This window comes from Rhinatrema bivittatum, chromosome 4, assembly GCF_901001135.1.
Source record: "Rhinatrema bivittatum chromosome 4, aRhiBiv1.1, whole genome shotgun sequence".
In the NCBI taxonomy this organism is placed as follows: Eukaryota; Metazoa; Chordata; class Amphibia; order Gymnophiona; family Rhinatrematidae; genus Rhinatrema; species Rhinatrema bivittatum.
In genome coordinates, this window is record NC_042618.1 from 324829218 (window position 1) to 324844378 (window position 15161).

Genomic DNA, 15161 nt, shown 5'->3' on the forward strand with positions numbered 1-15161 from the left:
CGGGTTCCTTAAATCTCATGTCTAATGTACATAATGCCACCAATCCAAACAGCTAGAATACCAATGTCAATTTAATAACCTTTCTATAAGTAAATTTAACAATTGTAAAAAAAAAAAAAAAATTAAGGTTTTGAGAAAAAATTAAACAAGATAAAGTACTGTTTTTAAGGAATGTGGAGAGGGAAAACCTGAGACTGCACCAATACAAAATTTAAAATTTTGTAGTTTTCAGGGAAGTATCGAATTTCTTTGATACTTCAATGCCTTCAAAAGAGACTTTATAAGCATCTGGACAGACGGCTTTATCCCGGCCCAAGAAAGTCAAAATCTTTAACGAAAGAACGCCACCAAGGCCATGTTTCACTGTGATCCATGCTGCTTCAGGGCCCACGCTTGAGAAGACTATCAGCGACTGCCATCCGCTCTGACCTCCATGGGCGGTGCTATCTGAGGTTTTCCCTTTCCACATTGCTTAAGAGCAGTTCTTTACCTTGATTAGTTAAGATTTTGAAAAAGAAGTAGTAAATTTAAAAAAAAAAAGTTATTTATAGAAAGTTATTAAAACTGACAATGGTGTTGGGATTGTAATGTACATGCTGTACATATACCTGACAAAGAGCAATTGGGATATATAATGAAAGCTAGACCTGTTGGCAGACCTCAAAGTCTGGAAGCAGACACTGTCTCAAATGCACACTGTGCTGACTTTATAGGATTAACTCATTCTATTTACATTCCTGCAACAAGTTGGCGTGTTTAAAAAAAAAAAAAAAAAAGCAAGCACTGAAAGTTTTTGCCATTGGAACCCCATCCAGCTGTAGCCATTTCATTTTATTTATTCGGTCCTTTTGCTTTGTCTGACAGCAATGCAATGGCGTTTCTTGCACCACCGAAGATTTCAAATCCTCTGAAATCACCGAGCAACACACCCACACATACAACTTCATTTTAACAAAGTGACCTCCCATCCAAAGCATAGCTCAAAATGGCACATGTGGAGATTACCACAAATTTAAATCTGCATTGGGTAGCAACCAAAATGACCAATTAGTTCCAAATCATTGAAGAGCAGCATGTTTTCTAACTGCCTAAAGCATTCTGGGATTTATTGCCCAGAACGCTCAATAGGAAAAAAAAAAATGACAAGACAACCTTGAATGCTCTGGAATAAGAGATACATAAACAAGACTGGAAGAGCCTTTGTTAAGAGGGCTTAGAAAAGGTTTTGGTTAATCCATAATACCTTCCCCTACTAACCCTGAGGTTAGGCCGCCTGCTTAGTAAGAAATGAAATAAGATCAGTTTGCAGATTCTCCTTCCATGTGATTCCAAAGTTTTCAAACTAGAGAGACAGCGCGCAGCCTAGCAAAATTGGCAATAAAACTCTAAAGAGTTCCCGGGTGCTTTTGGTGTGGGATTAGTCGCAGGAAAGAAAGTTGCAGTCTCTCTCTGGCTTTCCACTGCTGCCCAGTAAGTACTTTAGGATCAGTTTTAAAACTTTCTGGCGCCCAGACACGCACATAGAAATGAAGGACATGTTGGAAACTATAAAATGACAGACTGCTATAGATAAATCAAAGATCACACCCCGATGATTTAAGATGGGCAGAGATCTGTGGTTGGCTCTCCTGAATTCCATCCTCACATTATGCTTTTAAACACATTTTTTGTGGTTACTTTCTGGGTTTAGGAGTTTTTGTGAGCTCCTAAATTTGAAGCCAACTTAAATAGCTTTTTAAAGATAGCCTTTGAGAACAGGACTTCTCTGCATGCACGAGGGTCTTGCGATATATAATGCTGAAGTGACACTACAAATCGATATATTACATTAAACCGCAACAGGACATCAGTAACACATCAACCCTTTGCTTCCTTCCTGATGTAATCCTCTGTTTATTTCTGTTTTCATACTCCAGTGTCCTTCTGCTTCTCCCCATCTCATGCTGCTCTTTGCAAGTCCATCCAGTAACTTGCACATGCCAGTTTACGCCACAATTACAAGTGCTTCCAGAAACAATTTCTGGATACATTTTTCAGATGGTCCGTAGGTCAATCAGGCCTACCCTACATAATTTTTCAGATGGTCCGTAGGTCAATCAGGCCTACTCTACATAATGCACCAAAGCCATATGCTATTATTGGGCTCATAGAATGGATGTGTTGACTTTTTCTGGGATGCAAGATAAAAAAAAATTCTAGGAACAAAGTTTGCAATATACTGCAATGCAAACTTTGGCCAGTCATTTTAATTATTTCCCTTCTTCCCTTTATAAGCCAGTGCAAGATCCTGCTGTGTGTCAGGTAATGCAATCTTGAAATACTTTTCAAAAACCAAACCAAAACCCAGATGATATTCTTGCTGTGGCAGTTGGTGGTTAGTGAGCTGACAGGGCAGCAGTCTCCAATACTTTCATTTTTTTTCCAGTGATCTGGAAGCGAGCAGCAAGAACCAAAAAGCAAGAGCCGTGAAGCTGGCTAAAACTGCATCCTTTCCCAAGCAACAAACTACCAAAGGAGTGAATCCAGGAGAGGAAAGGCCCACCTGCTCGGACAAGGAGCTGCAACAGGGGTGCATGTTGATGCCCTAAGTTGCAGAGATAGCATGTCAAGAGGTCAGCTGACAAATCGGTCAGCGGGGCACTGTAGCATTTAAAGGCAGTGAAAGGCAGGTATGTCAAACCAAGGTGGTCGACTGGCAGTTGGCCAGTAAATGAAGTAGCATTATTTGGCGACATGTTTACTCTCCCACAGGACAGTGTCCAGTGGAAACCAATGACTGTGAGTCTTTCCATTTCAAGAAATATCTAAGAGCACTGACTGTACAATCAGTCAAGGGAGTTTCTTAATTTGGGGACTGGGAGTGTTACTTTGAACATTAGGATTTTTTCGTCACTTGAATGTTTAATTTTGTTAATTAGATCTGATTATTTAATTCAATTGATTCTTTGACTGACAATTTCATTGGCCACTTACTGGATCCTGGATACAACTAATTACAGTGAATTCTTTGCAATTGTTCTTAGCCAGTTCAATTTTCTTCTATTAGTTTTAAATGTGCACATGCTACCTTCATGGAGTGCCACCTAGTTTTTCTCTTATCCGAAAGACTAAATAACAGATTCACATTTACCCGTTCCAGACCTCTCATGATTTTAAAGATCTAGATCATATCCCTCCTCAGCCGTCTCTTCTCCAAGCTGAAAATTCCTAACCTCTTTAGTCTTTCCTCATAGGGGAGCTGTTCCATCCCCTTTATCATTTTGGTCTCCCTTCTCTGTACCTTCTCCATCAAAACTATATCTTTCTTGAGATGCAGCAACCAGAATTGTACATAGTATTCATGGTGTGGTCTCACCATGGAGCGATAAAGAGGCATTATGACATCCTCCATTTTATTCACCATTCCCTTCCTAATAATTCCTAACATTCTGTTTGCTTTCTTGACTGCCACAGCACACAGAGCCAACAATTTCAAAGTATTATTGGGCAGACTGGATGGGCCGTTTGGTCTTCTTCTGCCGTCATTTCTATGTTTCTATGTTGCCTAGATCTCTTTCCTGGATGGTAGCTCCTAATATGGAACCGAACATTGTGTAACTATAGCATGGGTTATTTTTCCCTATATGCATCACCTTGCATTTGTCCACATTAAATTTCATCTGCCATTTGGATGCCCAATTTTCCAGTCTCACAAAGTCCTCCTGCAATTTATCACAATCTGCTTGTGATTCAACTACTCTGAATAATTTTGTATCATCTGCAAAATTTGATTACCTCACTCGTTGTATTCCTTTCCAGATCATTTTATAAATATATTGAAAAGAACGGGTCCTAGTACAGATCCCTGAGGCACACCACTGTATACCCTTTTCCACTGAGAAAATTGACCATTTAATCCTACTCTCTGTTTCCTGTCTTTTAACCAGTTTGTAATCCACGAAAGGACATCGCCACCTATTCCATGACTTTTTACTTTTCTTAGAAGCCTCTCATGAGGAACTTTGTCAAATGCCTTCTGAAAATCCAAATACACTACATCCATTATATACTATATCTATATGTTTATTAACCCCTTCAAAAAAGTGAAGATTTGTGAGGCAAGACTTGCCTTGGGTAAAGCCATGCTGACTCTGTTCCATTAAACCATGTCTTTCTAGATGTTCTGTGATTTTGATCTTTAGAACACTTTCCACTATTTTTCCTGGCACTGAAGTCAGGCTAACTGGTCTGTAGATTCTCGGATCGCCCCTGGAGCCCTTTTTAAATATTGGGGTTTCATTAGCCACCCTCCAGTCTTCAGGTACAATGGATGATTTTAATGATAGGTTACAAATTTTTACTAATACGTCTGAAATTTCATTTTTGAGTTCCTTCAGAACCCTGGGGTGTATACCATCCACTCCAGGTGATTTACTACTCTTCAGTTTCTCAATCAGGCCTACCACATCTTCTAGGTTCACCGTGATTTGGCATCTCCCTAACATCCTCTTTAGTAAACACCAAAGCAAAGAAATAGTTTAATCTTTCCGCTATGGCCTTATCTTCTCTAAGTGCCCCTTTAATCCCTCGATCATTTAACGGTCCAACTGACTCCCTTGCAGGCTTTCTGCTTCGGATATATTTTTTTAAGGTTTTTACTGTGAGATTTTGCTTCTACGGCCAACTTCTTTTCAAATTCTCTCTTAGCCTGTCTTATCAATGTCTTACATTTAACTTGCCAGCACTTATGCTTTATCCTATTTTCTTCTGTCGGATCCTTCTTCCAATTTTTGAATAAAGATCTTTTGGCTAAAATAGCTTCTTTCATCTCACCTTTTAACCATGCTGGGAATCATTTTGCCTTCCTTCCACCTTTCTTAATGTGTGGAATACATCTGGACTGTGCTTCTAGGATGGTTTGGTTTTTTTTAAACCATGTTCATGCCTCTTGCACACTTTTTACCTTTGTAGCTGTTCCTTTCAGTTTTTTTCTATTTTTCTCATTTTATCAGTTTCCCTTTTGAAAGTTTAGCGCTAGAGCCGTAGATTTACTTACTGTCCCCCTTCCTGTCATTAATTCAAATTTGATCATATTATGATTACTATTGCCAACCGGCCCCAGCACCATTACCTCTCTCACCAAATCCTGTGCTCCATTAAGAATTAGATCTAAAATTGCTCCCTCTCTCATCAGTTCCAGAACCAATTGCTCCATAATATCATTTATTCCATCCAGGAACTTTCTCTCTCTAGCATGTCCTGATGTTACATTTACCCAGTCAATATTGGGGTAATTGAAATCTCCCATTATTACTGCACTACCAATTTGGTTAGATTAGAGATGACAGAAAACTTGAAGGTTGTCTGGCAGGCCAAGTGTTAACTTCCATCGATTTATCCACCCCCTTAAACTTGTACATTAGAAAAATTGGCTTAGTTTCTGATGCACTACAAAAAAAAAATCTGCACAGCTATGAAGAGAACACATTAGGTATCCTATTTAAAAGGAAAATCCAGATTTCAACATATCAAAATATGGAAAAGAAATTCTGAATTCTTCAGACTTGGAAGCCAAAAAACATACCAATCTGTACAAACTTTCAGTCAATGTTTCGATATAAAATCTAATTATTTAAGCATTTCCCCCCTTGCTTGAGTGATCTCAGGATCACAGTGTCCAGCCTTTTCAAAAACTGCTGCACTTTTAACTCCTACTGTCATAATGTAATGCCTTAAATTTGATATTGCTTTATGATGTTTACGCTATGTAAATCTGAGGTTTCATTTTTTTTGTGATCCGCTTAGGACAAATGTTGAAGTTGGTAAAATATTTAGTCAGATGATATGCTGTCCATAGTTGGTAAAGGAGCTTCAACGTCTATGTCAGCCTGCTGGAGTGAAATGTCACTAACAGTGATCTGCATATTCTAGAGCACAGAATTCAGAATTTGTGACTATTAGTTGGTGCCCAGAATTCCAAGCAGGACGTCAGAAGAGCTTTTTGCCAGTGTGGATAGAAGAAAGAAGGTGTTTAACATTTGAAAAAGAAAAGAAGCAGCTCTGCTTTTAGGTGGCAGAAAATACCTCGGGTCGCTGTCAGCTCTCAGCAGTTTCAGTGTACGACTAAAATGGTAATTTATCAAGTTTTCTAGGCTTTTTGTACAATTCTGGTCGCCGCATCTCAAAAAAGATATAATTGCGATGGAGAAGGTACAGAGAAGGGCAACCAAAATGATAAGGGGAATGGAACAGCTCCCCTATGAGGAAAGACTAAAGAGGTTAGGGCTGTTCACCTTGGACAAGAGACAGCTGAGGGGGGATATGATAGAGGTCTTTAAGATCATGAGAGGTCTTGAACGAGTAGATGTGAATCAGTTATTTACACTTTCGGATAATAGGAGGACTAGGGGGCATTTCATGAAGTTAGCAAGTAGCACATTTAAAACTAATTGGAGAAAGTTCTTTTCTACTCAACGCACAATTAAACTCTGGAATTTGTTGCCAGAGGATGTGGTTAGTGCAGTTAGTATAGCTGTGTTTAAAAAAGGATTGGATAAGTTCTTGGAGGAAAAGTCCATTACCTGCTATTAAGTTCACTTAGAGAATAGCCACTGCCATTAGCAATGGTAACATGGAATAGACTTAGTTTTTGGGTACTTGCCAGGTTCTTATGGCCTGGATTGGCCACTGTTGGAAACAGGATGCTGGGCTTGATGGACCCTTGGTCTGACCCAGTATGGCACTTTCTTATGTTCTTATGTTCTTAACCCTGGATATGGGGAACACCCACTGCTTCAATGTTACAGTGATCTTCTGGGCTTCGAAAACTTGAGGACGTTCTGAGCGCTTGCTACAGGGAGACTGAATACTAACAGCACATGGTTTGCTATCTCCCATGACTGCAATTTGGGATTTACATTTTTTGTTGGCCTACATACTTTATCTTTCTTTAAGCATGAAGATATCCTAGGGAGGAGGGAAGGGAGGTAACATTCATACACACACATATGACGAGAATATTTAGTGGCATTTGTGTGTCTGTACATGTGTTAATTTCAAGATGTGTATACAAACGAATGAAGTGCTTGTCTGTGGGGAAGAAGGGCAGGTGAGCGAAGTGGTGTCAGAAGCACAGTGTTGATATCATTAAGGCATTCTGATTTAAGGACCACGATGACGGACAAATCAACCAATTCGTGTTTAGTGATGGTTTAGCACATTTTTGTGATCGCAATCTGAGTTTTGAAACAAGATCCTTACTCACCATTTTTGCATAGAAAATGATATGAGAACAAACCCTCTCCCCCCAGGAGTCTCTTTCTTGTGAGGGTAGCTTGCATTTCAAAAAGGAGACTGCAGTCACAAAAAAGGGGCATAAGCCATGGCCCAGGATGTGGATTGCTAGGACAGAATAAAACTGGTCCATTTCAATTCAACAACCTATTCATGTACCTAAATGTTCTTCATGCAACCATTATAGCAGCAATTAAATATGTAGTACAAATCACCCTCTCTCTCTCTTTTCTTCTTTAGAATAATAAAATACAAGATTTGGTAAGCAGGATAGAAATGGCTTCCCAAAACCTGTCCCAAGACCTGAAGACGATTGGACAGAAATTCCTGAGTAAGATTCAGGAACTCCCTCAGTCAGGGTTCTTCAACATTATTGCGTTTACCGTTCTTCTTCTGTTCATTGGTAAGTAGTGCTCCAGATACTAAGGAAAGGGATTAAAGGGACACATGCCACCTACAGGCCAAGGACCAGATATTAAATATACTTAATTTCAAAGAAACAATTCAAAGAACATGTTCTCATAGATCAGTGAAGTCTGCTGTTTAGATGATGCCTTGGATTTTGATATGATTTGGTATTTTGTCTGCATGGATGAATATGTTCTTGGGAAATAACAGTCAAACTAGTTCTAGGTGAAAACATTTTAATGGACTAACTTTTTTAAAACCCAGCTACATTAACTGCACTAACCACATCCCCTGGCAACAAATTCCAGAGTTTAATTGTGCGTTGAGTGAAAAAAAGAATTTTCTTCTATTAGTTTTAAATGTGCACATGCTACCTTCATGGAGTGCCACCTAGTTTTTCTATTATCCGAAAGACTAAATAACAGATTCACATTTACCTGTTCTAGACCTCTCAAGATTTTAAAGATCTAGATCATATCCCTCCTCAGCCGTCTCTTCTCCAAGCTGAAAATTCCTAACCTCTTTAGTCTTTCCTCATAGGGGAGCTGTTCCATCCCCTTTATCATTTTGGTTTCCCTTCTCTGTACCTTCTCCATCAAAACTATATCTTTCTTGAGATGCAGCAACCAGAATTGTACATAGTATTCATGGTGTGGTCTCACCATGGAGCGATAAAGAGGCATTATGACATCCTCCATTTTATTCACCATTCCCTTCCTAATAATTCCTAACATTCTGTTTGCTTTCTTGACTGCCACAGCACACAGAGCCAACAATTTCAAAGTATTATTGGGCAGACTGGATGGGCCGTTTGGTCTTCTTCTGCCGTCATTTCTATGTTTCTATGTTTCTATGATGCCTAGATCTCTTTCCTGGACGGTAGCTCCTAATATGGAACCGAACATTGTGTAACTATAGCATGGGTTATTTTTCCCTATATGCATCACCTTGCATTTGTCCACATTAAATTTCATCTGCCATTTGGATGCCCAATTTTCCAGTCTCACAAAGTCCTCCTGCAATTTATCACAATCTGCTTGTGATTCAACTATTCTGAATAATTTTGTATCAACTGCAAAATTTGATTACCTCACTCGTCGTATCCTTTTCCAGATCATTTTATAAATATATTGAAAAGAACGGGTCCTTGTACAGATCCCTGAGGCACACCACTGTATACCCTTTTCCACTGAGAAAATTGACCATTTAATCCTACTCTCTGTTTACTGTCTTTTAACCAGTTTGTAATCCACGAAAGGACATCGCCACCTATTCCATGACTTTTTACTTTTCTTAGAAGCCTCTCATGAGGAACTTTGTCAAATGCCTTCTGAAAATCCAAATACACTACATCCATTATATACTATATCTATATGTTTATTAACCCCTTCAAAAAAGTGAAGATTTGTGAGGCAAGACTTGCCTTGGGTAAAGCCATGCTGACTCTGTTCCATTAAACCATGTCTTTCTAGATGTTCCTTGATTTTGATCTTTAGAACACTTTCCACTATTTTTCCTGGCACTGAAGTCAGGCTAACTGGTCTGTAGATTCTCGGATCGCCCCTGGAGCCCTTTTTAAATATTGGGGTTTCATTAGCCACCCTCCAGTCTTCAGGTACAATGGATGATTTTAATGATAGGTTACAAATTTTTACTAATACGTCTGAAATTTCATTTTTGAGTTCCTTCAGAACCCTGGGGTGTATACCATCCACTCCAGGTGATTTACTACTCTTCAGTTTCTCAATCAGGCCTACCACATCTTCTAGGTTCACCGTGATTTGGCATCTCCCTAACATCCTCTTTAGTAAACACCAAAGCAAAGAAATAGTTTAATCTTTCCGCTATGGCCTTATCTTCTCTGTGCCCCTTTAATCCCTCGATCATTTAACGGTCCAACTGACTCCCTTGCAGGCTTTCTGCTTCGGATATATTTTTTTAAGGTTTTTACTGTGAGATTTTGCTTCTACGGCCAACTTCTTTTCAAATTCTCTCTTAGCCTGTCTTATCAATGTCTTACATTTAACTTGCCAGCGCTTATGCTTTATCCTATTTTCTTCTGTCGGATCCTTCTTCCAATTTTTGAATAAAGATCTTTTGGCTAAAATAGCTTCTTTCATCTCACCTTTTAACCATGCTGGGAATCATTTTGCCTTCCATCTTTCTTAATGTGTGGAATACATCTGGACTGTGCTTCTAGGATGGTTTGGTTTTTTTTAAACCATGTCCATGCCTCTTGCACACTTTTTACCTTTGTAGCTGTTCCTTTCAGTTTTTTTCTATTTTTCTCATTTTATCAGTTTCCCTTTTGAAAGTTTAGCGCTAGAGCCGTAGATTTACTTACTGTCCCCCTTCCTGTCATTAATTCAAATTTGATCATATTATGATTACTATTGCCAACCGGCCCCAGCACCATTACCTCTCTCACCAAATCCTGTGCTCCATTAAGAATTAGATCTAAAATTGCTCCCTCTCTCATCAGTTCCAGAACCAATTGCTCCATAATATTGTCATTTATTCCATCCAGGAACTTTCTCTCTCTAGCATGTCCTGATGTTACATTTACCCAGTCAATATTGGGGTAATTGAAATCTCCCATTATTACTGCACTACCAATTTGGTTAGATTAGAGATGACAGAAAACTTGAAGGTTGTCTGGCAGGCCAAGTGTTAACTTCCACCGATTTATCCACCCCCTTAAACTTGTACATTAGAAAAATTGGCATAGTTTCTGATGCACTACAAAAAAAAAATCTGCACAGCTATGAAGAGAACACATTAGGTATCCTATTTAAAAGGGAAATCCAGATTTCAACATATCAAAATATGGAAAAGAAATTCTGAATTCTTCAGACTTGGAAGCCAAAAAACATACCAATCTGTACAAACTTTCAGTCAATGTTTCGATATAAAATCTAATTATTTAAGCATTTCCCCCCCTTGCTTGAGTGATCTCAGGATCACAGTGTCCAGCCTTTTCAAAAACTGCTGCACTTTTAACTCCTACTGTCATAATGTAATGCCTTAAATTTGATATTGCTTTATGATGTTTACGCTATGTAAATCTGAGGTTTCATTTTTTTTGTGATCCACTTAGGACAAATGTTGAAGTTGGTAAAATATTTAGTCAGATGATATGCTGTCTATAGTTGGTAAAGGAGCTTCAACGTCTATGTCAGCCTGCTGGAGTGAAATTTCACTAACAGTGATCTGCATATTCTAGAGCACAGAATTCAGAATTTGTGACTATTAGTTGGTGCCCAGAATTCCAAGCAGGACGTCAGAAGAGCTTTTTGCCAGTGTGGATAGAAGAAAGAAGGTGTTTAACATTTGAAAAAGAAAAAGAAGCAGCTCTGCTTTTAGGTGGCAGAAAATACCTCGGGTCACTGTCAGCTCTCAGCAGTTTCAGTGTACGACTAAAATGGTAATTTATCAAGTTTTCTAGGCTTTTTGTACAATTCTGGTCACCGCATCTCGAAAAAGATATAATTGCGATGGAGAAGGTACAGAGAAGGGCAACCAAAATGATAAGGGGAATGGAACAGCTCCCCTATGAGGAAAGACTAAAGAGGTTAGGGCTGTTCACCTTGGACAAGAGACGGCTGAGGGGGGATATGATAGAGGTGTTTAAGATCATGAGAGGTCTTGAACGAGTAGATGTGAATCAGTTATTTACACTTTCGGATAATAGGAGGACTAGGGGGCATTTCATGAAGTTAGCAAGTAGCACATTTAAAACTAATTGGAGAAAGTTCTTTTTTACTCAACGCACAATTAAACTCTGGAATTTGTTGCCAGAGGATGTGGTTAGTGCAGTTAGTATAACTGTGTTTAAAAAAGGATTGGATAAGTTCTTGGAGGAGAAGTCCATTACCTGCTATTAAGTTCACTTAGGGGTAGATTTTCAGACGAGCGCGAACAGCCTACTTTTGTTTGCGCTCCAGGCGCAAACAAAAGTACGCTGGATTTTAGTAGATACGCGCGTAGTCGCGCGTATCGGCTAAAATCCTGGATCGGCGCGCGCAAGGCTATCGATTTCGTATAGCCTGCGCGCGCCGAGCCGCGCAGCCTACCCCCGTTCCCTCCTAGGCCGCTCCGAAATCGGAGCGGCCTAGAAGGGAACTTTCCTTTGCCCTCCCCTCACCTTCCCCTCCCTTCCCCCACCTAACCCACCCGCCCGGCCCTGTCTAAACCCCCATCCTACCTTTGTCGGGGGATTTACGCCTCCCGGAGGGAGGCGTAAATCCCCGCGCGCCAGCGGGCCTCCTGCGCGCCGGGCCGCGACCTGGGGGCGGGTACGGAGGGCGCGGCCACGCCCCCGGGCTGTAGCCACGCCCCCGTACCCGCCCCCAAAACGCTGCCGACACGCCCCCGCAACGCCGCGCGCTCCGGCCCCGCCCCCCGACACGCCTCCCGACACGCCCACTCCGAAAACCCCGGGACTTACGCGAGTCCCGGGGTTCTGCGCGCGCCGGTGAGCCTATGTAAAATAGGCTCACCGGCGCGCAGGGCCCTGCTCGCGTAAATCCGCCCGGTTTTGGGCGGATTTACGCGAGCAGGGCTCTGAAAATCCGCCCCTTAGAGAATAGCCACTGCCATTAGCAATGGTAACATGGAATAGACTTAGTTTTTGGGTACTTGCCAGGTTCTTATGGCCTGGATTGGCCACTGTTGGAAACAGGATGCTGGGCTTGATGGACCCTTGGTCTGACCCAGTATGGCACTTTCTTATGTTCTTATGTTCTTAACCCTGGATATGGGGAACACCCACTGCTTCAATGTTACAGTGATCTTCTGGGCTTGGAAAACTTGAGGACGTTCTGAGCGCTTGCTACAGGGAGACTGAATACTAACAGCACATGGTTTGCTATCTCCCATGACTGCAATGTGGGATTTAAATTTTTTGTTGGCCTACATACTTTATCTTTAAGCATTAAGATATCCTAGGGAGGAGGGAAGGGAGGTAACATTCATACACACACATATGACGAGAATATTTAGTGGCATTTGTGTGTCTGTACATGTGTTAATTTCAAGATGTGTATACAAACGAATGAAGTGCTTGTCTGTGGGGAAGAAGGGCAGGTGAGCGAAGTGGTGTCAGAAGCACAGTGTTGATATCATTAAGGAATTCTGATTTAAGGACCACGATGACGGACAAATCAACCAATTCGTGTTTAGTGATGGTTTAGCACATTTTTGTGATCGCAATCTGAGTTTTGAAACAAGATCCTTACTCACCATTTTTGCATAGAAAATGATATGAGAACAAACCCTCTCCCCCCAGGAGTCTCTTTCTTGTGAGGGTAGCTTGCATTTCAAAAAGGAGACTGCAGTCACAAAAAAGGGGCATAAGCCATGGCCCAGGATGTGGATTGCTAGGACAGAATAAAACTGGTCCATTTCAATTCAACAACCTATTCATGTACCTAAATGTTCTTCATGCAACCATTCATGCAACCATTATAGCAGCAATTAAATATGTAGTACAAATCACCCTCTCTCTCTCTTTTCTTTTTTAGAATAATAAAATACAAGATTTGGTAAGCAGGATAGAAATGGCTTCCCAAAACCTGTCCCAAGACCTGAAGACGATTGGACAGAAATTCCTGAGTAAGATTCAGGAACTCCCTCAGTCAGGGTTCTTCAACATTATTGCATTTACCGTTCTTCTTCTGTTCATTGGTAAGTAGTGCTCCAGATACTAAGGAAAGGGTTTAAAGGGACACATGCCACCTACAGGCCAAGGACCAGATATTAAATATACTTAATTTCAAAGAAACAATTCAAAGAACATGTTCTCATAGATCAGTGAAGTCTGCTGTTTAGATGATGCCTTGGATTTTGATACGATTTGGTATTTTGTCTGCATGGATGAATATGTTCTTGGGAAATAACAGTCAAACTAGTTCTAGGTGAAAACATTTTAATGGACTAACTCAGTACATCTGGGGCTAATACAGTAGCCTGGAGAGCATAGCTCGGGAAAGCTAGTCACAGACGTAATGAGTTAGTTCAATATTTTGTTGACCTAATTTCTACATATTCACGTGAATTAACATTGCGACCACAATATTTTGCTAGGGAAATAAGTAAAGGCCTCATACACATCATGCTTATGCCACATTACAATTTTGTCTAGACTTTATTTAATAAACTCCTTTTTCTTATTAAACTCTAAACCAAAGCTCCCCCGCTGAATAATGCTATGAGCTTCCTGGGATATTAAGTTCCACATTTAGCCTCCCAGGAACTTTAGTGATCTTGCCCCTCTTCCAGCAGAGTGGAACTTGGCTGTTACTAGCATGGAAGGAAAAATTATCACCTCTCCCCCCACCACAATTCAGACAAAGGGACTGTGGAACTGGCTACCAGCAGCAGGTGTGATATAAGGAGAAATGGATGGTAGATCCACAATACAATGGGCACTGCCCAAATTTTATGCCCAAGGTTCAGTGGGAATGGCACAAAAGAAAGAGAAAGGAAAAGCTGCCCTGAAGAGCACCAGAGTGTATTACACGCTGCCGACACCACTCTGTGTGTTTTAGAGGGCAACTTTCAAAGCCATTTATGCAGACTAATAGTGATTGCCACGTGTACACTGGTTATCTGCAAGTTGCCCTACTTCAATTAAGGCCAACAGAACAAGGAGTGTTCCGCAATGCTTGTACCATTAGCCTCATTTAGGGGAGGTGTTCTGGAGGGGTAGGGGAGAAGAATGTTTGGAACAGGATAGAAAACTAGCATGTTTAGATTATATTTTCAAGTCTACGTGCATTATTTTCCGAAGATGTTCTTACCTGGCACCAAGAGCAGTTGAAAGCGTCCGAGTACTTGATATCCATGACAAATTTCAAAATGACTCTCACTTGCCCACAAACTTAAAGGTGATGCAGAGTCCTTGAGTAAAAAAGGCACCTACAGATTTGGTTCATGCGGAGAGTGTGAAAACTGCCCCCTTCCGCCCCCCACCCACCCACTAGCCCTTTCAGCTTGAGTTTATTGAACAGAGACAGCAGTAATGAAATTATCCTCTCACATTTCTGTCTCTAGATGCCCCAATATGAAGTTAACACAGGCAGCAGCATCTTCTTCTTGCTGCTTTGATGACAATTAACCTCTGTTTGTTTCCAGTAAACCAGAGTTTCTCTTTGCATGTTAAACAGAAGCTGATCAATTGCTCTCTTCTCCCATTCCTCTTCCTAGTTGCCGTGCTGCTGATGGTTGTAATCGCCTGCAGCTACTACTGTTGCGGGGTTAATAAGAAACACAGGCTCATCAAGGTTGAGCCAACCCCGGATGTATGAAGACCCACAGAAGATGTTCCGAGGAAGCAGCTGGTCCTACCTGCGTGGGCTGGCACTCAAAAGAACCAGCTCCCTACCACCGTCCTCCAATCACCACCGTTATGTCAGCTCATTCAAAGTCACCTTAGTAACACCATTCAACAGAAACAACTGGTGAGAGGGGAAAAAAAAACA

At 40.8% G+C, this 15161-nt stretch overlaps 1 protein-coding gene and 1 long non-coding RNA gene across 2 annotated transcripts in view; one reads left to right on the forward strand and one right to left on the reverse strand.

Annotated features, from left to right (window-relative positions):
* CFAP52 (cilia and flagella associated protein 52) overlaps positions 1 to 15161 on the reverse strand; it is a 224177-nt gene that overhangs the window by 151036 nt on the left and 57980 nt on the right. The window lies entirely within an intron of this gene.
* LOC115090806 overlaps positions 1 to 15161 on the forward strand; it is a 31136-nt gene that overhangs the window by 15563 nt on the left and 412 nt on the right. Inside the window, exons 2-6 of the long non-coding RNA XR_003856513.1 lie at positions 2426 to 2669; positions 5911 to 6110; positions 7513 to 7675; positions 13203 to 13365; positions 14887 to 15140. This is a non-coding gene — a long non-coding RNA (uncharacterized LOC115090806). The remainder of the gene's footprint in view (positions 1 to 2425; positions 2670 to 5910; positions 6111 to 7512; positions 7676 to 13202; positions 13366 to 14886; positions 15141 to 15161) is intronic.